Source organism: Mesoplodon densirostris, chromosome 18 (assembly GCF_025265405.1).
Source record: "Mesoplodon densirostris isolate mMesDen1 chromosome 18, mMesDen1 primary haplotype, whole genome shotgun sequence".
NCBI classification, from domain to species: Eukaryota; Metazoa; Chordata; class Mammalia; order Artiodactyla; family Ziphiidae; genus Mesoplodon; species Mesoplodon densirostris.
Window position 1 is genome coordinate 20,661,007 of NC_082678.1, and position 25,033 is coordinate 20,686,039.

At 46.0% G+C, this 25,033-nt stretch overlaps 1 protein-coding gene across 2 annotated transcripts in view; it reads left to right on the forward strand.

Annotated features, from left to right (window-relative positions):
• SLC39A11 (solute carrier family 39 member 11) overlaps positions 1–25,033 on the forward strand; it is a 376,354-nt gene that overhangs the window by 51,659 nt on the left and 299,662 nt on the right. For both annotated transcript variants that reach the window (XM_060081466.1, XM_060081467.1), the window contains exon 2: positions 24,248–24,326. The gene's annotated coding sequence lies outside the window, so the exon portion shown is untranslated. The remainder of the gene's footprint in view (positions 1–24,247; positions 24,327–25,033) is intronic.

Consider the following 25,033-nt stretch of genomic DNA (forward strand, 5'->3'; position numbering starts at 1 on the left):
AATGGTACTTGTCACTGAGCAGTCAGATCGTGGGCATTTTTTAAAAAATTAATTTATTTAATTAATTAATTAATTTTATTTTTGGCTGTGTTGGGTCTTCGTTGCTGCGCGTGGGCTTTCTCTAGTTGCAGCGAGCGGGGGCTACTCTTCGTTGTGGTGCGCGGGCTTCTCACTGCAGTGGCTTCTCTTGTTGTGGAGCACCAGCTCTAGGTGCGCAGGCTTCAGTAGTTGTGGTGCGCGGGCTCAGTAGTTGTGGCTTGAGGGCTCTAGAGAGCAGGCTCAGTAATTGTGGCACGTGGGCTCAGTAGTTGTGGCTCGCGGGCTCTAGAGCGCAGGATCAGTAGTTGGCGCACCAGCTTAGCTGCTCTGCGGCGTGTGGGATCTTCCCGGACCAGGGCTCAAATCCATGTCCCCTGCATTGGCAGGCGGATTCTTAACCACTGCACCACCAGGGAAGCCCACGTGGGCATTTTTATATTTGTCTTTCCTGTATATTCTTACTTTTAACATGTACACATTCCTTTTGAAATGGGGGAGGACTCCCAAATTATGTAAAGGTAGAGAGGACATAAACAATAAAAGAAAAAGTCTGAATGTTTTGGAATGGGGAGAGTTAAAAGATATTTCAACACACTTTCGTGCAATTATTCCTGCTTTGCTGTTTTGGCAATGCTTGTCAGTTTTTTAAAATTTGCAAAGTTGCTGCAATAACCAAGTATGTATTTATATCTTATGTTGGTATACAGATTGCTTTGTAATCTCCCCTAATTCGTTTGAATGAATTGGTGGATGTTAAGGCTGTTTCTAACTTTTCGCTGTTCTGTATACGCAGGGCTGGAAGTAACTTAGAAGTAAAAACCACAAGGCAGAAAAAAAATTGAAATGCAGAAAAAATAAAGTGTTATAAAACCACTTCAGAGTGTTCCAGAATGATTAATACTTGGGGAAAACATGAGGACAGTAGTTGGATCAGACTGTCATCCTGATAAAATTACATTCAACCAAATTTTTTTATTTTTTAATTTTTAAAAAGTTTCTATTGGAGTATAGTTGCTTTACAATATTGTGTTAGTTTCTACTGTACAGCAAAGTGAATCAGCTATACGTATACATATATCCCCTCTTTTTTGGATTTCCTTCCCATTTAGGTCTCCACAGAGCATTGAGTAGAGCTCCCTGTGCTATAGGGTAGGTTCTCATTAGTTATCTGCTTTATACATAGTATCAATAGTGTATATATGTCAATCCCAATCTCCCAATTCATCCCACCCCCCGCTTTCCCCCTTGGTATCCATACGTTTGTTCTCTATGTTTGTGTCTCTATTTCTGCTTTGTAAATAAGATCGTCCATACCAATTTTTTCAGATTTCACATATATACGTTAATGTATGATAGTTGTTTTCCTCTTTCTGGATTACTTCACTCTACATTCAACCAAATTGCATTGTGATGGATTCTCGTCTTTGTGGTTGTCCCTCTGTCCCCCTTCTGAGACAGAGCTCACCTCTGGAATAACCAGATACGACATTTCCTAGCCTCCACTGCAACAGGGGCATGGGTGCCATGAGCTGGGAAATCCTAGTCATAGGTATCTGCACATGGTTCTGAATGAGAAGCTGGTGACAGAGAAGAAGGGACCATGCTGAATCCTTCATTCTTGTGAAGGTGGTGGCAACAGCAGTGATCATGTCCAGTGTCAAGACTGCAGCATCCACGCCCTGAGAGGGGCCATGTTGCAGGACCACTGTCCTCTCTGGGTTAGTTCTGTGGTGTAATTATAGGATTGCACCTGGCTCTTTACCTCTCTTTCTCCTGAGGATTCTGCGAGCAACTCAATAACCACTTAATAAATTTTATTTCTGTTTAAATAAATCAAAGTTAGTTTCTATTTCATGCAACTGAAAACTCTGATGGATATTCACACATTACCATTTATTTCCATATATACCATGTATACCTTTAATCCAATAGTTTCTTTATGCAATAAAATGATAGTAGCGCCAGGAAATGCATTAAGGATCAAGAGAGTTTTTCAGAATTTGGGAACTTTAAAAATGAATACCAGATATTTGCATGATTTATAGTTTATGAGTGATTTAAGCTTAAAATTTTATGGAAGCCACTGAAAAGAATTCTAGAGGGATTCTTGTTTCTTTTAGCTAATAAATTGGGTCCTATATCTAAAGTTTCAAAGGACTATGAAGGTTGGGATGAAAACATTACTTATAATGAATCTCATCCTTAGTCATTTTCCCAAGTGGTGGTACATTTACATAATAGTAGGAGTTATGTGATGAAGTCTTGATTTTTCATGTTACTGCAATTCTAGCTCATTTAATCCAATATGATATTATTAATAACTCATCTTTATACACCATTGAAATCTCAATGTCTGGGGGATATCCAAGAAAAAAAGGATATTCTTTTTCCAGCCATCCTCCCCTTCTCTCCAGAAGTATAAAACTACATATAGGGCTTCCTGGGTGGTGCAGTGGTTGAGAATCTGCCTGCTAATGCAGGGGACACAGGTTTGAGCCCTGGTCTGGGAGGATCCCACATGCCGCGGAGCAACTAGGCCCGTGCGCCACAACTACTGAGCCTGCGTGTCTGGAGCCTGTGCTCCGCAACAAGAGAGGCCGCGACAGTGAGAGGCCCGCGCACCGTGATGAAGAGTGGCCCCTGCTCGCCACAACTAGAGAAAACCCTCACACAGAAACGAAGACCCAACACAGCCAAAAAAAAAAAACAAAAAAACTACTTATAGATGTTCCTAGGTCAAGGATTCTGTGAGTTTTTTTAACCCTGTATTTTATTGGGGCTAGTGAGGGAAGGAAATTCATGGGCTAGAGTCTAGAGTGCAGGGAGTTGGTCAAATATATAGCAAGCATCCTTCCAACAAACTTTCCGAGTCCTTCTCAAGTGCCTCAGCACCTGCCTGCTCTAGGTGCTGAGGCCATTCATCACTTATGATTAATTTCAGCTCCAAGTTTAGAGAACCCAAAAGAACCTTGGCTTAAATTAAGTAGAAAAAGTCTACAAGGGTCCAGGGCTGATTCTGTGTCCCACAGTGTGAGTGACCCAGTCTCCTCCAGTCTTGTTGCTCTGCTGGGGGTTGCTTTCATCCCCAGGTCCCCTGTGGCCCAAGAGAGATGCTACAGTGACAGCCATCACACTGCATTCCCACCAGCAGCAAAGAGGAAGCAGAGAGGAAGGGCACACTTCCTCCTCTTAGGAAAGTTCTGGTTAGAACTTAGTCACGTGACCTTGCATAGTTGCAAGGAATCCTGGGAAATGTAGTCTTTATCCAGGGTGGCCATCTGCCCAGCTAAGAGCTGGAGTTTCTTTAACTGGGGCCAAAGAGGAGAATGGATTCCTGAAGACAACTGGCTGTGTTTACCCCAGAAGTTATAAAGAACAGGGTGAGATTATTTTCTAAAAGAGGAAATCAACATGTACACTTATTAACTACCATCCAATGTATTAAACGTGTTAATAGTGATGTATTTGAAGGGCATGGGAGGGTAAGAAGGGAGAGGCCGTGTGGTAGAGTGTAGAGACCCATCGAATCTGGTCTAGAGTTTGGCTACCTGGGCGTGAATGTGTTTTTGACATCTCCTAGCTCTGGGACCTTAGGCTAGTTCTTCTCCCACCCCCCGCTTCCTAGGGCTGCTACATAAAATACAGGATGCCCAGGGTCCTAATATTTGAGACACGCTTAAACTAAAAAAAATGGTTATTTATTTGAAATTTAAATTTAACTGATTGTCTTGTGTTTTTATTTGCTAAATCTAGCCACCCTACTACCCTTTCCCCATCTGTAAAATAGGAATTATTCAACTTAATAAACAAATAGTTAACCAATGAGTATACAAATGTATATTCTCTGAGAGCTTACTGTATGCTGGGTACTGTTCTAGAAATGGGGATAAACTTACACTATGGGATTATTTGAAGATTAGACAAGAAAATTCATGGAAAGGGCTGGGCCTGGCCCAGGATCAGAGCCTCTTGACTAGTTATGTTGCTGCTACTCTTGCTCTTTGGCCTGGGGAAGCTCTGATGGAGAAAAGGCTGAGGGATCCCAGCAGAACAACTTCTGATGAATGATGCTTGGGAACCCATGACAGGGTAGACAGATGGTGACCATCTGGGGTGGCCATGGGGCATGTCCTGCCCATCCCGACGTCCAGTCCATGGTCTCCCCTCTCTAGAAACCCTTCTGGAGTGCCTCTGGAAACCATCTTCCCCTTCTCTGGTTTCACGGTACACGTTTATACCTCTCTTTTGGCCATTAATGAAAAAAATGTCCTTACGTCTTTCATCCCATAAAAGACGTGAGGTTCCTTAGTTGGCAGTTTCTCGTTGACTGCGCTGGCACAGTTCTCTTCTCTCTCCCTCTCTCTCTCAGTATTATTTGATGTTCTGTGGTCTCCCTCGCTTGTTTGCAATCTTCCTGAGTTCCAAGGCCATGGCCTACAGTCCGCAGAAAACATTCCCTCCAGGTTTAGTAGCTTCAAGGTGCCCCTGCATTTCACGAGAGGCAGGCCCCACCAGTCTTTCAGGTCTTTGGCTGGAGAGTAAGTTTCAACCCCCCCCCCCCACCGCCTCCGCCCTTGCTGTCCCTGGGCATCTACTGGGGGAGCCTGTGGAGCCCTCTCCTGGTCTGGCCACCGGCCACAAAGCTGTCATCTCTGAGTTTGCCTTTGCCTCCCCACCTTGCCGTCACCGAGGTGGTGGAGGGGTGCTCTGGGAGTGTGGGTGCATCTCCATGTCAGCCTAAATCATGCATCCTTAAGAGGGTAAAGCTGCTGGGGGAAGTAGAGGGAGATGGACGGCTTCTGTTAGCATCTAAACTCAGTTATAAATGCCTTCGCGTTATCCGCGGCTTGGATTTCCCGTGCTATCGTGTGCACGGTTGGGAGTTGGCTGAACAGCAGAGGAAACAAAAGAGAGCAGAAAACTTGTTGACTCTGGAAATAGGAGTGAATCGTCTGCCCTCCCCTGCAGAAGGACACTGGGTTCTTTCACTACAGGAGAGGTTGGCAAACTTCTGGAAAGGACCAGAGAGCAAACGTTCTGCTTTGAGAGCCATGTGGTCTCCGTTGCAACCACTCAACTCTCACCTAATAGTAAAAATGGCCCTAGACAACCCATACATGAGTGACCATGGCTGAGTTCCAGTAAAACTTTATTTGTAAAAGCAGGCAGTGAACAGATTTGGTCCCAGAGCTGTAGTTGGCCCACCCTTGAGCCACAAAGTTCACGAGGACCCAGTTCACCCCTGAGTCCTCCCTCCCTTTGAAAGTTTCCAACAGGGCAGGTTAGCAGGCCCCCCCTGGTTCCCGCTCAGTCCCTCCTGGGTCCCATTGCCTTCTGGGAGAAACCCACTTTGATTTGTCAATGGATCTTGACATTTTCTGGGCCGTGTTTTGTGTAGCCTAGTTCTTGGCATAGAGAGCTTTAGCCAGCTTTTCTTGTTAATGACTCTTGTTTCATAAGCCTGTTTGGATGGTCCCCCTGCAACTCCATCCAGCTATGTAACGCTTTTCCAATCTGTGCTGATGGATTCCTGGAGACCAGAGATGAAGCCCAGGACTCCTCTAGAGTGTTGCTGTCCAGAGTCTCACCCACCAGGGTGGTCCCACTCCAAGCCAGGCAGCAAGGTTCTCACGGGTGCAACCGCCCTCTCACAGGCCCATTTATGAAAAAAAAAATTAAAGATGGATAATTATACATTTATCTGTATGTGTGTCTACAGCTTTTAAAAATTGTGGTAAACACATAAAATTTACCATCCGTGAAATGATAGAAAAAAATATATATTTTGCTCTCTGCCCCTGGTTCTTGGCACAGAGGTCCTGAAATTCTTGTAATTTCCTAAGGGATCAGAGCACTAGGAACATCTCGTTTTAATATTTGGTTTGTGACCCCATCCCTGGCACTGGAAATCCTTGTGAATTCCTAAGTGATAAAAGTACCTAGGGCTTGGGATTAGCAGATGTGAACTAGTATAAACAATATAAACCATAAGGTCCTACTGTATAGGACAGGGAACTATATTTGATATCCTGGGATAAACCAGAATGGAAAAGAATATGAAAAAGAATATATATATGTGTGTACAACTGAGTCACTTTGCTGTACAGCAGAAATTAACACAACATTGTAAATCAACTATACTTGAATAAAATTTTTAAAAAGTACTAGGAGCATCTTTTTTTTTTTTTTTTTGCGGTACGCGAGCCTCTCACTGTTGTGGCCTCTCCCGTTGCGGAGCACAGGCTCCGGACGCGCAGGCTCAGTGGCCATGGCTTATGGGCCCAGCTGCTCCGCCGCATGTGGGATCTTCCCGGACTGGGGCATGAACCCGTGTGCCCTGCATCGGCAGGCAGACTCTCAACCACTGCGCCACCTGGGAAGCCCTAGGAGCATCTTTTGTTCTGATGAAATGACTCTTGGTGGGCTCCTGGATGGCTCCTGGATGGGGGCTGGTCACCAGAAAGACTGAGCCACGATTGGAAGCGTAGAATTTTCAGCCCCCTTCTCCCCGCTTCTCCAGAGAGGGGAGAGGGTCTGGAAATAGAGTTAATAATTGATCATGCTGCACTTCCCTGGTGGTCCAGCGGTTAAGACTCCACGCTTCCAGTGCTGGGGACGCGGGTTCGATCCCTGGTCGAGGAACTAAGATCCCACATGCCGTGCAGTGTGGCCAAAAAAAAAAAAAAAAAATTGATCATGCTTACGTGAGGAAGTCTCCATAAAAATCCCGATAGTACATGGTTTGGGGAGCTTCCAGGTGGGCAAACACATCCACGTACTGGGAAGGGCCTCCCCTACTCCACGGGGAGAGAAGTTCCTGTGCTCAGGACCCTCTTGGACCTTGCCCTGTGTATCTTTTCATCTGGCTGTTCATCTGTATCCTTTCTCACATCCTTTAATGAACTGGTAAACACAGATGTTTCCCTGAGTTCTGTGAGCAGCTCTAACAAATTAAATGAACCCGAAGCAGGAGGTGGTCATGTAGCCAAGTCGAGCAGAAGCTGTGGGTAACCTGGGGACCCATTACTTGTGATCTGCATCCGAAGTGGGGTGGGGAGCTGTCTTGTGGGACCGAGCTCTTCACCTGCAGGATCTGATGTCATGGCTGGGTAGATAGTGTCCGAATTGAGTTCAGTTGTAGGACACCCAGCTGGGTTCTTGGAGATTTGCTTGGTGAGGGACCCCCCCCCCATATTTGGTGACAGAAGTGTCTGTGAGAAGTGAAGTGTTCTGTGTGAGCGTAAGGGCAACACCCAGGAGGGAGAGACAGAGTTTTCCTATTGCACCGTCTTAACCATTTTTAAGCATACAGTTCAATATTTTTTACTGTCTGCACATTGCTGTATATTAGCTCCCTGGAACCTTTTCATTTTGCAAAACTGAAACTCTATACCCATCAAACAACAACTTTTCCTCCCCTCAGCCCCTGGTAACCACCATTTTACTTTCTGTTCCAAGAGTCTAACTACTTTGGATATTTCATGTGAATGGAATTGCACAGTATTTGTCTTTTTGTGACTGGCTTATTTCACTTAGCATCATGTCCTCAAGCGTCATCTGTGATGTAGCATGTGTCGGAATTTCCTTTGTTTTTAAGGCTGGATAATATTCCATTGGTTGTATATCCTACATTTTCTTTATCCACTCATCTGTGGGTGGGCATTTAGGTTGCTTCTACCTCTAGGCTATTACGAATAAAGGTGCAATGAACGTGGGAGTGCAAATATCTCTTCAATATCCTGTTTTTAATAATTTTGGATATATACCCAGAAGTGAGAGGGCTGGATCATGTGGTAGTTCTATTTTTAATTTTTTGAGGTGCCTCCGTACTGTTTTCCATAGCAGCTGCACCATTTTACATTTCCACCAACATATTTACAGCTTTTTTTTTAAAGGAAAAAATGTAAACAGGGTAGTCTATATAGTTTTATTCACTCATTCACTCAAAAATATTTATTGAATGCTTACCCATGTCCAGGCACTGGGTTACTGTATTGAACCAGGCAAATCCTTGCCCTCTTGGAGTTAGTCTTGTTGGGGAGACAGTTAATAACAAATAGACATATAATTCCGCTAGAGAAATAAGAGTTTAATTTAGCTACGTTTAGGAGGAAAGAAAGTGACAGTGGAGTTTCCCAGATAGAAATGGAGGAAGTGGTTCTGGAAACCCCAATGTCACTTTTTTTTCTTTCTCCCAAACTAAATTAAAGTCTTCTCTTATTAACCCTTCCCTTACCCTTCCCTAGTTAGGTAAATACATCTGCAGAAAACCACTGCTGGAGCATAACTATGGTGAACCTACATCTCATAGACTTTTAAAAATATTGGGGTGAAATTCATATACCATGTAATTATTTTAACTGAACAATTCAGTGACATTTAATACATTCACAGTGTTGTACAACTGTCATCTCTCGCTAGTTACAAAACATTTTCCTCACTCCTTTCTGTTTCTATGGATTTGCCTACTTTGCCTATTTCATATAAATGGAATCATACAATCTGTGGTCCTTTGTGTCTGGCTTCTATCACTGAGCATAATGTTTTTGAGCTTCATTCACATTGTAGTATGTATCAGTACTTCATTCCTTTTTATGGGCAAATAGTATTTCATGGTAGAGATAGAACCCATTTTGTTTATCCATTCATTCGTTGCTGGATGTCTGGGATGCTTCTCCCTTTTGGCTACTGTGAATAGTGCTGCTATAAACATGGGTGCACAAGGATTGGTTTTGTTACCGAAAGTGGGATATGGCTGCTCACCACTCAGAAGCAAATAAAGAGGCAAGGTTGGTGGAAAGGAAAGTTGGCTTTATTTCAGATGCCGGCAACCGGAGGTGGGAGAGGGAGGGTGGACTCCTATACAAAGGCCAACTCCCCCGCCCCCCCACCCCCAATCAGTGGGCAAGAACTTTCATAGGCAGAAGGGGGGGCTACATGCAGAAACAGCCCAGTCAGCTCTGACAGTCATCTTGAAATTGGTTATGCGGTGGTCTGATCAGCATCGTCTTGATTGTTTTGCTTCCATGTCCTGGCTATTGTAAATAGTGCTGCAGTGAACATTGGGGTGCATGTGTCTTTTTGAATTATGGTTTTCTCAGTAGTGGGATTGCTGGGTAATATGGTAGTTCTATTTTTAGTTTTTTAAGGAACCTCCATAGTAGCTGTATCAATTTACATTCCCACCAATAGTGTAGGAGGGTTCCCTTTTCTCCACACCCTCTCCAGCATGAGCTGCTCCTATATTTTGGAGATTAATCCTTTGTCAGTTGCTTCCTTTGCAAATATTTTCTCCCATTCTGAGGGCTGTCTTTTCATCTTGTTTATGGTTTCCTTTGCTGTGCAAAAGCTTTTAAGTTTAATTAGGCCCCATTGTTTATTTTTGTTTTTATTTTCATTACTCTAGGAGGTGGGTCCAAAAAGATCTTGCTACGATTTATGTCAAAGAGTGTTCTGCCTATGTTTTCCTCTAAGCGTTTTGTAGTCTCTGGCCTTACATTTAGGCCTTTAGTCCATTTTGAGTTTATTTTTGTTTATGGTGTTAGGGAGTATTCTAATCTCATTCTTTTACATGTAGTTGTCCAGTTTTCCCAGCACCACTTATTGAAGAGATTGTCTTTTCTCCATTGTATATTCTTGCCTCCTTTGTCATAGATTAGGTGACCATAGGTGTGTGGGTTTATCTCTGGGCTTTCTATCCTGTTCCATTGATCTATATTCTGTTTTTGTGCCGGTACCATACTGTTTTGATTACTGTAGCTTTGTAGTATTTGATTGTTTGAAGTACAGTTAGTCTTTAATTCCAGGGTCAGTTTGTTCCCATTTCTTTGAGGCCAGTTCTTGGAATTGTGGCAGCTTATGTCATGGCTACAGTCTGGTCATCATGTAGTTAACTTCGTCCACCTGGTGGGGCTTTCAGTATCTATAAAACAGCTCACAGGATATGGCTCAGAATATTATCTTTAGCCCTTGAGGAAGAACTAAAGGTCCTTGACTTTGCTTAATGGCTAAACTGTTACTATTTGGTCTCGGGTTGGACTGTTTTCCTTTGTCACTGCATTTTCTTGCTTCTCTGATTAAACTTATTGTTTGGCTAAAGTTTTTCCACAGACAAAAGGCAGGCTGAGGACATGGTGGGGAAGGACCATAAGGTCCTGCTCTGTTTCAATTTGAGTGCCTGTTTTCAATGGTTTTGGATCACAGACGTTTGCTGCTTGGGGGTCACTCAGGGTTCCATCCCGGTATGTGAAGCAGAGCAGTGATGTGACTTGCCCCGGTGAGCTGGTGGGAAATCTAGCACGTGAGCTGGGCTGGGACTGCCAGGCACTCTCTCCCTCACCTTCTGAATCTTGAAAAGCTCCTACCCTCCTCACATAGTCCCCAACCCCCATAAATCACCTTTAATCAGAGAGAAGAACAATTTACACAGTCAGCCATCCTGGAATCCCAAAGCCCCTGTCTGCTCCAGGCTGCCTGGTTCCCATCTGTGGCTTCCGCAGGGTCCCTTGGCAGATGTGTCCTGAGGCTCTGACTTCCCTCTGTCCTTTCCAAAGGGGCTGGAGGTGAGGGTGTTCTTGGGTGTGGGAGAGGTGGGATTGGACTTCACATCTGCTCCGTAGAAGTCCTTTTGGGAGGTGGGCTTTGCTTGGGGGCAGTGATAGATGTTATGGGCCAGTAGACATGACCAGGGGATGTTGTAGGACCCCTTCCCCAGAAGGAAAGAATACCCTCTCCCTTGATGGATCCTCCTCAGTGGATCCCCCTCATGGATCCCCCAGAGCAGAAAAGAGTATTTGTCCTGGGATTAAGGTTCAGAAGATTTTAGGATTCTCTAATCAGGTGCAGAGGAGGCCACAGCCCTTGGTTCTGAGCTTCTCTTTTCAGCTGCTTCTATTTTGGGGTGAGTGATTCTTTAAACTCCAGGGGTCACCATTTGGTGATTTCTGGACTGCATCCTTGGTAGGGTTAAATATAAGCAAGAAAGAGGAAAATGGGACAGTGGGAGAGAAAGAATGGAGGAGACGCAGTTGAAGGAGAGAAACATGCCCTGGTGGAGAGGGTCCTGCCTCTGTGGGCTCAGCATCCCAGTTGTATCCCATGGCTTTGACCTCGAGGGGCTGAATTCTCTCTAGCGTGTGAGCCTCTCCAGCACTTCCTGAAGAGCCCAGTGTTCGGTAGATGCTCAGTAATGAGTCCGTTAATGTAAATGAATGACGTCTTCCATTGAAATGAGACCAGCGTGGGGCATGCAGAGCTCACCAACATGCCACCTGGCCCAGACCTTTGGGATGTTTTTCCCTGTAAGATGGTAAATCACTTATTAGGCATCCAAGTAACACAGTTACCTCTGCTCCAAACAGAATTAAAATGAAATATCAACTGGTAGTTTGGGTTCCATTCTGGAAATAATCATGTTTCCTGCCCAGGTCAGCCTGGCTTCAGGTCCTCAGTGGTCTGATTGACAAGGGTTGAGAGAACTCTGTATTCACTTATTAGACTAATGAACAGGCTAGATGGTGGCTTCCCAGGGCAGAGCTGCTTTTATGTTCCCCTGTATTCCTTGGGCATAACTTATCACTAGGGAACATCTGCATTATCTAATGTGTTCCTTTGAAGCATTTCATTTTTGTTGATTGCTGCTTAAAGGTCATTTCCAAATAAACATGGAACGAAAGGTCACTGCACCCAGCAGAAAAATCATCATGAAGCAGCTTTGGTCCTGTTCAGTTCCAATGCCAACCTCCTTACTGGCAGAGCCTGTTCTTCTGGTTGTATGTGGCTAATTGTGTTGCCTTTTACTTCTGGGCTCTAGATTTGGGGATGGGGGTTAGCAGTGGGGTGGCAACAGGTGCAAATCTTTATTTATGGAAGTGCAGGCCCACGTGTGGGTTTAGGGAATGGGGGTTAAGTCATTTCCAGAGGTCACCAATAATACAAGTTCTGGCTGACATTACTGAACAACTATGCTCCTGGCCCAGGTGAGTTGGATGCCTAGAGTCTTGTGGATGAAACTTTGAATTTGCTGAGTAGGATTTTAGAAGAACACAAGGAAGGGAGGTTATGGCAAAAGACAAGGGACGTTCACCTTAGTCTGTGTTTTCCATATAGTAAAGAAAGACTTCAAACCAACACTTGTTAATTTATTGCCAGTCCCGGGGTGTGTTCGTGGAGCAGATTACTCTATAGATGGTTTGTGTGCTACAGGGGAGAAGCTGCACTGGTGTCATCCATCAGTTTTCTCCATTGGCTTAGTTGACTGGTAGATGTGCTGTGGACATGATACCATGGGATTTTAACAAGGCATTCACCAAGTGGGCCTGGTGCTTGGGCAAGCTGGGTGGGCTTCAGAGCTACCCACAGGGGCAACATCCCAGGTAGTTGTGGGTCAAAACAGAGGGAAGGGGATCAGCACATAAAGAGGGGCTGCCAGGATCTACATGGATGGGCCTAAAGATTATCATACTAAGTGCAGTAAGTCAGAAAGAGAAAGATAAATACCCTATGATATCACTTATGTGTGGAATCTAAGGTACAACACATATGACCTTATCTACGAAACAGAAACAGACTCACAGACTTAGAGAACAGACTTGTGGTTGTCAAGGGGGACGGATGGATTGGGAGTTTGGAGTTAGCAGATGCAAACTATTAGATATAGAATGGATAAACAACAAGGTCCTATTGTATAGCATAGGGAACTATATTCAATATCCTGTGATAAACTAGAATGGAAAAGAATATGAAAAAGAATGTATGTATATATGTATGTATATATATGTATGTATATATATATATATACACACACACACATGTGTATGTGTGTATAACTAAATAACTTTGCTGTGTAGCAGAGACTAATACAACATTGCAAATCAACTATACTTCAATTTTTAAAAAAAGATGGGCTGCCAGAATAAGAAAAAAAGAGTGTAGTCAGGAAGATCAAGAGGATTAAGGAAGAAGACAAAAAAACAAAGAATAGTGGGAGAACCAGAGGTGAATTGGTGGTTGGGAGAAGTGAGAGAAGGAGATGGCTCGTGTAGGATGTATGGAATTCCACGGACTAGCTTACATTTAAAGAGGGGGGCAAGGGTTCTGTGCTAAGTGCTGTACCTGTACCATTCCTGCCTCATGGCAGCTCTGAGTTCTCCCATTTTATAGATGGAGAAATCGAGGCACCGTCAATAAGAGGTAGAGGCAGGGTGAAAACCCTAGGGCTTGTGCCCTCAACCACTGAACCCCATGTTTCTCTGGGGACACAGCTGGCACATTAACACATAGGAGGGCCCCAAACATTGGGGGAAGGTTATCAATGAAGTGCTGTTATTCCCTACCATATTTGGAAAAGAAAAAGAATTCCCACTCACTGATAACGCAAGTGGAATTTGGAGAGCTCTTTCAGAAGTGTCATTTGCTGACATCTGTCAAGAGAAAACCTGCACACACCTGAGGACCCAGCTTGCACTTCCAGGAATGGATCCTGGGGAAGTATCCTCATCCACACTTCAGGATAGAGGCACAAGTGTAATCACTAGTGCATTGTCGATACTTGCAAGAGATTAGAAACATCCTAGAAGTCCTCCAGGAGGGGACCAATCAGTTAAAATACAGCTCATCTCCACAGTGGAATCCCACACAGCATGAACAAGAAGGAAGAGGTAATGTCATACGGACCAGCTTGGGAGACGTCTATGGTAAGAAAAAGAAGCTGTGGAATTAGATATATATATATGTATAGAATAAAATAATGTGATTGTTCTGTACAATAATATAATAATTATGCAATATTGTAATAGTAAATAATAATTGTATAATTTTCATATAAATCAATTTATATTTATAAATTTGAAATTATATAAGTAATGCATACAAATATATAGCATTATATAATTTAAATTATATGTATACACATGTTTGTGTGTATATATGTATATAAACATAGATATGTGAATATACACACGTGGATATATAAATGTGTATGCATGTATATAAACAAATGTACATACATACACACCTATATACACGTATATAAATATACACATGTGTACATATGTACATGTGTACATGCATATGTAGCTGTGTGTATAGGTGTGTATATAGGTGTGTGAATACATACATATACACACCTATATACATATATACACGTGTATATATGTATATGTGTATATAGGTGTATGTATACCTACATACATACCCACATATACACATGTACATATATATATATACACACACACACAAACACATACCCAGAAATATATGGGACGATTTTTTTTTCTTTTTTATTCTTTTTGGTATTTTCCAAATTGGAAAACGATGAGGGAAAACATAAGAAGAATCAACAAGCCTGCATGGATGGAAGCTTTGTGACACTAGCAGGGCAGGCAGGGCCGGGAGCTCTCTGAGAGGGTGTTTCTTCAGACGTACCACACCTTGAGGGAACCAGTGTGGGTGGTGAGGGACCTGGGCCAGGTCATTGGGAGAACAGTTGGAAAAACCCATGTTTAGGTTGGAAGAGGGAAGAGTTGGGATGAACTGAATGCTGCCTTTAGGTCACAGGAAAGAGATGTAGGAGCCTCCAGAGGCAAAGCTGGGCCTACTGTGTAGAAATTCTGTGGGGAGAGATGTAACACCTTCACTAGGTTGGCGGTAGGGTCCCCGTCATAGGTGGGGTTCAAGAAGAGCGCACACATCCACATCTGGGGGATGTTGTAGGGGATGCTTGTCCTTTTGGATGTGCCACGTCCCAACTCAGCAGATGACCACTGATTTGGTTCAGTCATTGACTTAGATAAGCCAAGGCGGTGGCTCTCCACTGTGTCTCTGCCCTGACGCATTGAAGGATTTGTGGCCCTCCCACCCCCAGCGGTGTCGCCACGGCAGTTATCCTCAATTACAGGACCTTGCCAGTCGAGATGTATCTCAGACACTGTAATCATTAGTATGGGGGCATGCCCCCATCTCTTTATCTGTAAAGTGGGCATGGTATCAGTCACTAGCCTCATTAGTTGTTGTGAAGATCAGATGAGGGTTAAGTATTTAAAATGGTACCCTCTGCAAGGTAAAGTGTTAGCTATTGCATGTAATTCACACAAATTCCCGAGGTGATGCTGATATATCTCCCTGCCCTTTCCGCCCCTCTCCCCAGCCTGACCAGTTGAGAACTTCAGTCTAAGCTAGAAGGAGGGCTTTGAACCAATGGAGTCACTAGTGAATTCAGCAGATTTATTTTTGAGCACCACCACCTGTGCAGGTTCATTTCCTTCCTTCTTTTTTTTTTTTTTGGCCATGCCACGTGGCGTGCAGGGCCTTCCTCGACCAGGGATCAAACCTGTGCCCCTGAATCATTGGGAGTGCAGGATCTTAATCATTGGACTGCCAGGGAAGTGTTTTTTGTTTGTCTTTTTTTTTAGGTTCATTTCTTTAGGGGCTGGTGATTCGAGGCTGAACACTGTGTTTTGGAACTTTCATTCTCGTAGGGAAGACACAGCCCACCAAACAGCACAACAAACACCCGTCCCCTTCACCACCCCCCCCCCCACCCCCCCGACCGCCCGCAAGTGAAAACAAATAAATTACATGTTGCAAGTTATTTAAGTTTTCGTATGCTGATCCCAAGATCTACACCCTTATCTGGGACCCTTTCATTCAATGAATGGTGAACATCACCTCTAAGCATTTAAAGCCACCGTGTTGTAAGGTGCTCAACGCCGAGACATCATTCCGTTTGGATGCCTCCTTAAATCCATCTTTGCAGCTGAACTTTCTGATTCTCTGATGCCCAAAGAAAAAGAAGGGCGTGTCTCTCTCTCTGGGCTGGGCTTGCTTCCAGAGGCCAGGCCAGAGGGCTAAGCCCCCTGCTGCTTCTTGTGTCATGTAAGCCACCAGGCTCCTATCCTGTTTCCCTCTAGGTTGTTTTTATCTGGCTGCAAAGCAATGATTTTAGCCTCTAGTCAATTTCTGTCAGATTACCAAGGGACTTCAGAGCTCACGCAGGCCCTGAGAGAGAAGTCTGGTTGAAAGTTCCAGGAGCTGCCGACTGGCAGCCTGAATGTCACCAAGGGCTGCTTCTCGTGCTGATGTGCTAGCTGCCTTCTTTGGTTTCCCGACTTACTTGAGAACTCTGGGGTGCTAGGTCCTACAGGGGGCTTTGTTTCTGGGTTCACAGGCCCTTGCGGATACCCTAACTCAGTTCATTTTCAAGGGTTGAAGCCGGCCTCTGCAGCAGTGCACAGCTGTCATCCAGATGTCCAACTTAGCCTGGCAGCTTACCCCATACTTGACTGTAGGTGCCCTGTAATTGAGGAGGAGCATCCAAGGAAAGCCACAGCGATGCTGAGAGGATTGGGACTGATGCGGGGCTCAGAGCAAGAGCCTCATGGAGGAAAATAAGGCTGAGAAAAGGCCCATTTATCATCTTTTTTTTTTTTTCGGTACGCGGGCCTCTCACTGCTGTGGCCTCTCCCGTTGCGGAGCACAGGCTCTGGACGCGCAGGCTCAGCAACCATGGCTCACGGGCCCAGCCGCTCCGCGGCATGTGGGATCCTCCCAGACCAGGGCACGAACCCACGTCCCCTGCATCGGCAGGCGGACTCTCAACCACTGCACCACCAGGGAAGCCCCCATTTATCATCTTTGAGTGTAGGACACATCCTTGCATAGAAGATGGTGACTAACTGTGGTCTAGCCTTGCTGAAGAAACGGATTAAACTGTATCACAAGAGATTTCAGTTAGACCAAGCAACATTAGCTAAGAGAACATGCATTCTATTGAACCTAAGACTCCATCATCTCGAGGAGGCGCTGTTATTTTGTGAACCACCGAGAAAGAAAAAGAGGAAGATACTGCCCCAAACTATAAGACTTGCTTATAGTTAGAAATTTTAAGTTTTACTTATTAAAAGAACTCATTTATGCTTCATTTTCTATTATTACATACACATAAAGGAAAATGTACATATACACAGATATGTTATGAATAGATATAAAGGCAATATAATTAAAATTAACTGGAAGAAGAATCATTTTGTGACACTTCTTCATATTTGACTTCTCAAGTCAAGAGTATTTAGGTAGTTTTTTTTTTTTTTTTTTTTTTTTGCGGTACGTGGGCCTCTCTCTGTTGTGGCCTCTCCCGTTGCGGAGCACAGGCTCCGGACGCGGAGGCTCAACGGCCATAGCTCACGGGCCCAGCCGCTCCATGGCATGTGGGATCTTCCCGGCCGGGGCACGAACCTGTGTCCCCTGCATCGGCAGGCAGACTGTCAACCACTGTGCCACCAGGGAAGCCCTAGGTAGTATTTTTTTTTTCTCATACAGTTTAGTCCTCATTTAGAGTGTTGCTGATGTAGCATTTCTTTCTTTCTTTCTTTTTTTAAAATTTATTTATTTATTTAATTTATTTATTTTTGGCTGCGTTGAGTCTTCGTTGTTGCGCACAGGGTTTCTCTAGTTGCGGCGAGCGGCGGCTACTCTTCATTGGGGTGCGCAGCCTTCTCACTGCAGTGGCTTCTCTTGTTGTGGAGCACAGGCTCTAGGAGCGCAGGCTTCAGTAGTTGTGGCGCATGGGCTTCAGTAGTTGGGGCACATGGGCTCAGTAGCCGTGGCTCACGGGCTCTAGAGCACAGGCTCAGTAGTTGTGGCACACGGGCTTAGTTGCTCCGTGGCATGTGGGATCTTCCCAGACCAGGGTTCGAACCTGTGTCCCCTGCATTGGCAGGAGGATTCTTAACCACTGCACCACCAGGGAAGCCCTGATGTAGCATTTCTTAAAAGAATCCATAAAACAAATAAAAGCCATTGGTGCTAATCTCTTGATTTAAGCCAACTTTATAGATTTAAGCCAAAAATATAGAGGAGTGCTTCTTCAGCTTGGGCATCATCAGAATATCCTGAAAGGCTTGTGGAAACACAGGTTGCTGGACCCCATTCTCAGGGCTTGTGGTTCAGTACGTCTGGGGTGGAGCCTGAGAATGTGCATGTCTTGCAAGACCTCGGGTGATGCTGCTGTTGCCGGTCCAGGGGCCACATTTTGAGTGTGGATGTAGGACTGGCCGCCTCTGCTTCCTTCAGGAATGTCACTCCCACCTCCTCACCCGTGCTCCATGACCGTCTCTCTCCCAGGGGCCAGAAGGGTCCCCCTCTGTTCCTTCCCAACTTCCAAGGCCCTACTGAGAATCTCATGCCTGTGCTTCCAATGTTGGAGCCTGATCAGGCCGTGATGGCTGCTTCCCACCTGCCACCTGGCCGACGGCAAGTGTAACGTTGCGAGATGAATCAGATTTCCGAAATGCCAAACTGGGGGTGGGGTGGTGGTTCATGCATCTTCAAATGAACAAAATAGAGTCGTTCCTTCTCTACGTTCCTTGAGCAAGGGTGAGGCTCAGGCTGGCCAGGAGGTAGAGGTGGGAGCTTCTCCCCTGTCCCCAAGTTTTCTGGGGCCACTCAGACAGTAGACAGCACTGCCAAAAGTAGGGGATGGAGCTGCCAGTGCCCAGGGCTTTATGCCTTGTTACTAGGGCTGAGGACTCGGCCAGATGGTTGACTATGGTGATTCTAACAGAAACTACCCAGTCTTTTTTTTTTTTTAACAATGCTGTTAGAAATCCTCTGATATCATTCAGCATGGCACTCTACTAAGAAGGCAGAAAGGCCTTCCTTGTCTCTGTGGTTAAATACTAATGAAGAGTAGCTGTAAGTGGGGGGGGCAGGCGGCATGAGCCAAGGGCAGTGGGGATGCTCATCTTCATTAATGTCATTGCAGACAGTGTCACCGTGGACATGGGCTGGGCCTTAGGTCACCCAGCTGGTTTTCTCCAGGAGCCTGCAGGGATCAGCCTGGCCTAGTTTTCGAGACTTGAACGAACTCCCCGGCAGGCAGAGCGCCCTGATCTGTCCTCTCAGTTCTCGTTGCCCTAATCTTTTCTTTGTCTGAGTTGGTGGTACTCAACTGCGGGCTGTTTGGCCCCTTAGGAGACATTACTAGTTGTCACAGCTGGGACGGGCTGCTACTGGCATCCAGTGTGCAGAGGCCAGGGATGCTGCTAGACATCCTCCCATGAACGGGGCAGCGCCCCCCTTGCCCCAACAAGGAACGATCCGGCACAGAATGTGAACAGTGCTGCAGCTGAGAAATGCTGCCCTAATAAACCAAGCGACCACTGAATCTGAAATGTTGTTCTGGCCTGTTGCAGGCTCTTTCTCGAAGTCTGGAGAAGAGATTGAAGAGAGGAAACAAGATGACTCTTTTTGTTTTTTTTTTTTTTTAGAAAATGTTGGAGTAGGAGTTTATTAATTAATTTATTTATTTTTGCCGTGTTGGGTCTTCGTTCCTGTGCGAGGGTTTTCTCTAGTTGCGGCGAGCGGGGGCCACTCTTCATCGCGGTGCGCGGGCCTCTCACTATCGCGGCCTCTCCTGTTGCGGAGCACAGGCTCCAGACATGCAGGCTCAGTAGTTGTGGCTCACGGGCCTAGTTGCTCCGCGGCATGTGGGATCCTCCCAGACCAGGGCTCGAACCCGTGTCCTCCGCATTGGCAGGCAGATTCTCAACCACTGCGCCACCAGGGAAGCCCCTAAGATGACTCTTGAGGCAGGATCCCCCGTGGCCTTCCTGCAGCGGGATGCTGTCATTGCTAATAAAAAGCTGTAATTCCCTCAGCACCACTTTTGGATGGTTTCCCCTGATAACTGAAATGAGAAAAGACATAGCACATGTGCAGACGCACGGACCACTTAAGGAACGAATTTTATCCCTAAACCTCCTGCCCCTCGGGGTTGAACGGTGGGTGCCATTATTCCAGTCCCTCTGTCTGCTTACATGTGGGTTCTGATTCTTCACGTCGGGGCAGGGCCTGAGATTCTGAATCTCTACCAGGCTCACCCCTGCCCCGGGGGCTGCTAGGTGGAGCCCTTGCTGCAAGGTCATAGGTCACTCGTTGGGTAGCAAGGTACTAACCTGACCTTCGAGATTCCTAAGCCTGTGGAGGGACTGGGATTATGGCGCCCATCATTCAGTCTGGATAATGGAAAATTCTAGCAAAGCTCTGTGCACGAATAAGTCAGCTTCCGTTCATGTGAATGATGTGATGTGGAGAGACCCACCCATCCTGGTGTGCCCAGATCTGTTCCAATTAAAACCCAAAGTTTTGCCTCCAAGGAGCCCATCAGTCCTTTGAAATCTGGATGGTTGGTCACCCTATGAGCCCCGATATAACCCCAGGAAAGGCAAGGTTGGAATTTTCAAATTTCCTTTAATAAGGAAGGCTCTGAGTCCCGTGCCGTGGGGACTCAAGCAAAGCCTTTTATTTAGTTATTTTAGCTTCTCTTCTGTTCTGGGAATAGCAGCAGGTATGATGTCAGGAAACGCCACCGCCTAACGTCGGAGCACATTTTGTGTCTCCAGGAAGATTGCGTTTCTCTCCCTGTGAATTGTATTGTTCTCTGAACATCCTGCCTTTTCTTCCTCCCATCCTTGTTACCCACTGCTTCCAGATTCTTCCCCACCTCCTCCTCGGAGCAGTCCAGTCCACTGCTCTAAAACTTTCAGCATTTCCTGACTGATACAGTTGTCAAGGGTTTTGCCCTCAAGGAAATAAGTTTTGTGGTGGGTAGAAAAAAGTGTGAGATGTTACCAAACTCTTAAGTAGCTTATATTCCTAGTGGTTGACAAATATATGACTCTTTTTTCTTTTTTTCTTTTTTTTGGCTGGGCTGCGCAGCTTGCTGGATCTTAGTTCCCTGACCAGGGATTGAACCCGGGCCCTGGCATTGAAAGCGCCGAGTCCTAACCACTGGACCGCCAGGGTATTCCTGTATGATTCACTTTTTTAAAAAAGGTCCAAGGTTTTGGGCTTCCCCGGTGGCGCAGTGGTTGAGAGTCCGCCTGCCGATGCAGGGGACGCGGGTTCGTGCCCCGGTCCAGGAAGATCCCACATGCCGCGGAGCGGCTGGGCCCATGAGCCGTGGCCGCTGAGCCTGTGCGTCCAGAGCCTGTGCTCCACAACGGGAGAGGCCACGGCAGTGAGAGGCCCATGTACCGCAAAAAAAAAAAAAAAAGGTCCAAGGTTTTATATAATTAAGGGTTACCATGCTAGATGGAATGTAGGATCCATGTTGATGTGACTTTGCAGATGATTTAGGTTGGAATCAGTAAGCGTGCTGTCTAAACCCTCCCTGCTATGGCTTGGCCAGTTTCTGTGTAGTTTTCCAAACATTTCACCTAATTTCTGTCTGTGGGTCTTTGGGTCTCCCATCAAGAATGCCTTCTCCTTTCCTCTCGGTCTACCCCACGACATCCTTCACTGTTCTATAGGTTCCCACCCTCACTATTCCAACCCTTAATGATCTCTGTTCTAAAACTTTTGGCATTTAATCGGTGTGGCACTGGTTTCCAGCTGAGTAGTAACCGCAGTCTTGCCCAATAAGGGTTCAAAGATGGGGAAACATCTTCCAGAGAAGAGAATGAATAAGCATTTACGGGGAAGAGACCACCTTAGGGTGAGCTCCTCCCCCAAGTCGCTCCCAGCCTTGTCACCTCAAGTCTCACCAGCGTCCTGGAACAGCAGCTGCACTCAACTTCTTTGATTAATTTGGCATTTAGAGGTCTTGGTGAGATCACGTTCTAGAAGTCTTGCCTGGGAGTGTGTGCTGTAAAAATTAAGAGTCTTTAAAAAAATGCAGGTCACCGCTCGTTTATTTGACAAGTATTTATGAAGTGTCTTCTCTGTTCACCCAAGGGATGGCACACATTCGCTATCATTCTCTTTAGGGTTGAAAACCTCATGGGTAGCCACATTAGAACAGCAATGGACAAGGGTTGGGAGCTACTCACATAGTTAATTGTTTGGTGTGGATTTATTTGTTGTTTTCCTGGCTTCTCAAAGTCAAGGACTATGTGTTGCATTTATTCCCCACCCCCTGCAGCCATGATTCCCAGCTTGGGGTTCCTGAGCTTGAAGGGACTGCCTAGTATGGTGTTTATCCATTATTAATATTTCCCGGGCTTCCCTGGTGGTGCAGTGGTTGAGAGTCTGCCTGCCGATGCAGGGGACACGGGTTCGTGCCCAGGTCCGGGAGGATCCCACGTGCCGCGGAGCGGCTGGGCCCGTGAGCCATGGCCGCTGAGCCTGCGCGTCTGGAGCCTGTGCTCCGCAACAGGAGAGGCCACAGCAGTGAGAGGCCCGTGTACCGCAAAAAAAAAGAATTTCCCAAAGCCGAACGAGGCAAAGTCAACTTCAAATCCAATCTCTTCTGCTTTTGGTTGGAGTGAAGGCCTCTCAGTTCTGTGGCCCTGGTATCTCATGTTGATTTGAAGCTCTGATTGGTAGTTACCTCAGTGTGTCTTTGATGAATTAAAAAACGAGGAAAAGGACGAATTCTTGCTTTAACATCATTTGTTTGACTAAACGCTTTCAAATTATTTTTTGGAGGGGAGTGCAGTTGCAGACGGAATAACAGGTGGCTTAGAGAGAGCACAGAGGTGGTTACAATACTAGATCATCCATGCTTGTTGTAATGAACCCAGAGTAGATTTTGGTATTAAAATGGACTAGAGAGTGCTTCCCCGCTATGGCTGTGGAAGGTTCTGGAAGAACTCAGCATAGCCCTTTCCACCCCAGAAGCAGGCACCTCCAGAGACATTCTGAAGTCCAACTGTCATGAGGCCCCCCTGAAGGCAGCTGGGTACGTGTCAGGGGCCCCGTGTGAAGGCCCGAACTCTATGCTTTTCTGGGTTGGGATGGAGGGGAAGAGGAGCCTTAGGTGTGAGCACTGTGCCCTGAGCCCATGGTCTCCTGGGAGTATCTAGGGAGCCTTTGAGGCAGGTCCTCCGGCGGGCGGTGGGAGCCCCCACGTCTGCGGGCACCCCGGGGCTCACGTGTTCTGTCCAAGCCAAGGCCCCGCCAACCATCTGTCTGTGAGCTGCAAGACAGGAAACGTGACCTGCATCGTGACAGCCCTGCCTGGTGGCGACAGGCAGTCCCAGGGGCTCTGGGAGGAGCATGTGTGTGGGTGGGTGTGTGGCGGGGGGAACCGCCTCTGGTTCTCGTCACGGGCAGACGACCTCATCCTGCAGCTGGCCTGTTGGAGAGCTAATGAGGTGAAGAAAATCCATGGGAAATGACCGATTAAAACAAATCGTGGAAAATTTCAAGGGAACCTGGCTTTCCGAAGCATCCAGGTGGTTTTGGATATAAGCACAGAGGCGACATTATTGACTGGGAGTCTTGTGCATAGAATTAGGAGAGTCTACATTGGGTTTCACTATTGACCTTAAGTCATGTTATTTAAGCTCAGTGAGCCTTGTTTTCTGGATTCATCTCCTTTTATACCTGCTTGAAATGTGTTTAAATTATAAAAAGAGGGGACTTCCCTGGTGGCGCAGTGGTTGAGAATCCACCTCCTAATGCAGGGGACACAGGGTAGAGCCCTGGTCCGGGAAGATCCCACATGCCGCGGAGCAGCTAAGCCCGTGCACCACAACTACTGAGCCTGCGCTCTAGAGCCCACGAGCCACAACTACTGAACCCACGTGCCACAACTACTGAAGCTCGCGTGCCTAGAGCCCGTGCTCTGCAACAAGAGAAGCCACCGCAGTGAGAAGCCCGCTCACCCGAAGGAAGAGCAGCCCCCGCTCGCCGCAACTAGAGGAAGCCCACGCGCAGCAACAAAGACCCAACCGCAGCCAAAATAAATAAATAAATAAATTAGAAAAAGAATTATAAAAAGAACATAGCGTTGTAGAAAGGGGGAAAAACTCTATACTCTCATTACCCAAGTACTTTAATTTGTATGAATTTTAGTTTTCTGTTATTTGTGTATTTTTTGCCATTGTAATAACAAATGGCATATATTTTTGTATATTGCTTCTTTCACAAAGCACCATATCATGTATTATTTCCTCTGCTGCTACTGTGTTTATCGTTTTGACTAACTGCCTAAAAGTCTACTGCCTTTATGTTCTGTAATGTTTTGAACTAGCCTTCTTTTGTTGAGCATTAGAGTGATCAATATCTTTTCTCCTCCCTATATTTTAAATCATTTTATTAAGCGAGTTCCTGGGAAATCACACTGATGGATCAACCCCATTAGCGGAAACAGAGGGTCCAGGCCAGTTTGCATGGCTCCATCATTCCATTTAATTAGACAAATGATTTTTTTTTCTGAGTGCCTCTTATGTGTAAGGTTTTCTGTCTGTATTGTTCTCTGTTGCAGGTCCCGGCTGATGTTTCCAGAATACGTGGCAAGACTGTAAAACCTCACCAATTACAACAACTTTGGGTAAAAGGCCAGGGTGAGTCTGTGTAAAGTCTCAGTGAAATAGTATTTTTAAATAGTTGTAGAAGTCTGTCTCACCATGAAAATAACTATGGTATCCGTACCTCTTGCTTGCAGGATCGTTTAAGACGGGGATTGGGAATGTCAGTTGTTTGTTAGTGGGTCCTCCTGGAAAGTACTAGAAACTTTTTTATGACATTTGGTATTCTTTCTTTATCTTTGGCTATGTTGGGTCTTCGTTGCTGCGCGCGGTTTTTCTCTAGTTGCGGCGAGCAAGGGCTACTCTTCATTGCCGTGTGCGGGCTTCTCATTGCGGTGGCTTCTCTTGTGGCGGAGCACGGGTTCTAGGCTTGTGGGCTTCAGTAGTTGTGGCTCGCAGGCTCAGTAATTGTGGCACATGGGCTTAGTTGCTCTGCAGCATGTGGGATCTTCCCGGATCAGGGCTTGAACCTGTGTCCCCTGCATTGGCAGGCGGATTCTCAACCACTGTGCCACCAGGGAAGCCCGAGCTTTGGTATTCTGACCCGTTTCCCTATAGTCTTGCTTACAATAATAATTTTCATGGTTGAGCCAGAAAGCTAGGACTCTGATCCGACAGCCTGGGAGGATTAGGGACTCACAAATGTGTGAGACATGGGAGAAATGGGGCTGGTGGGAGGTGTGGGTTCCAGCTCTGCGTCCAGGGTTCCATCTGTGAAGCGAGGGGCCGGGGCCAGAGGCTCT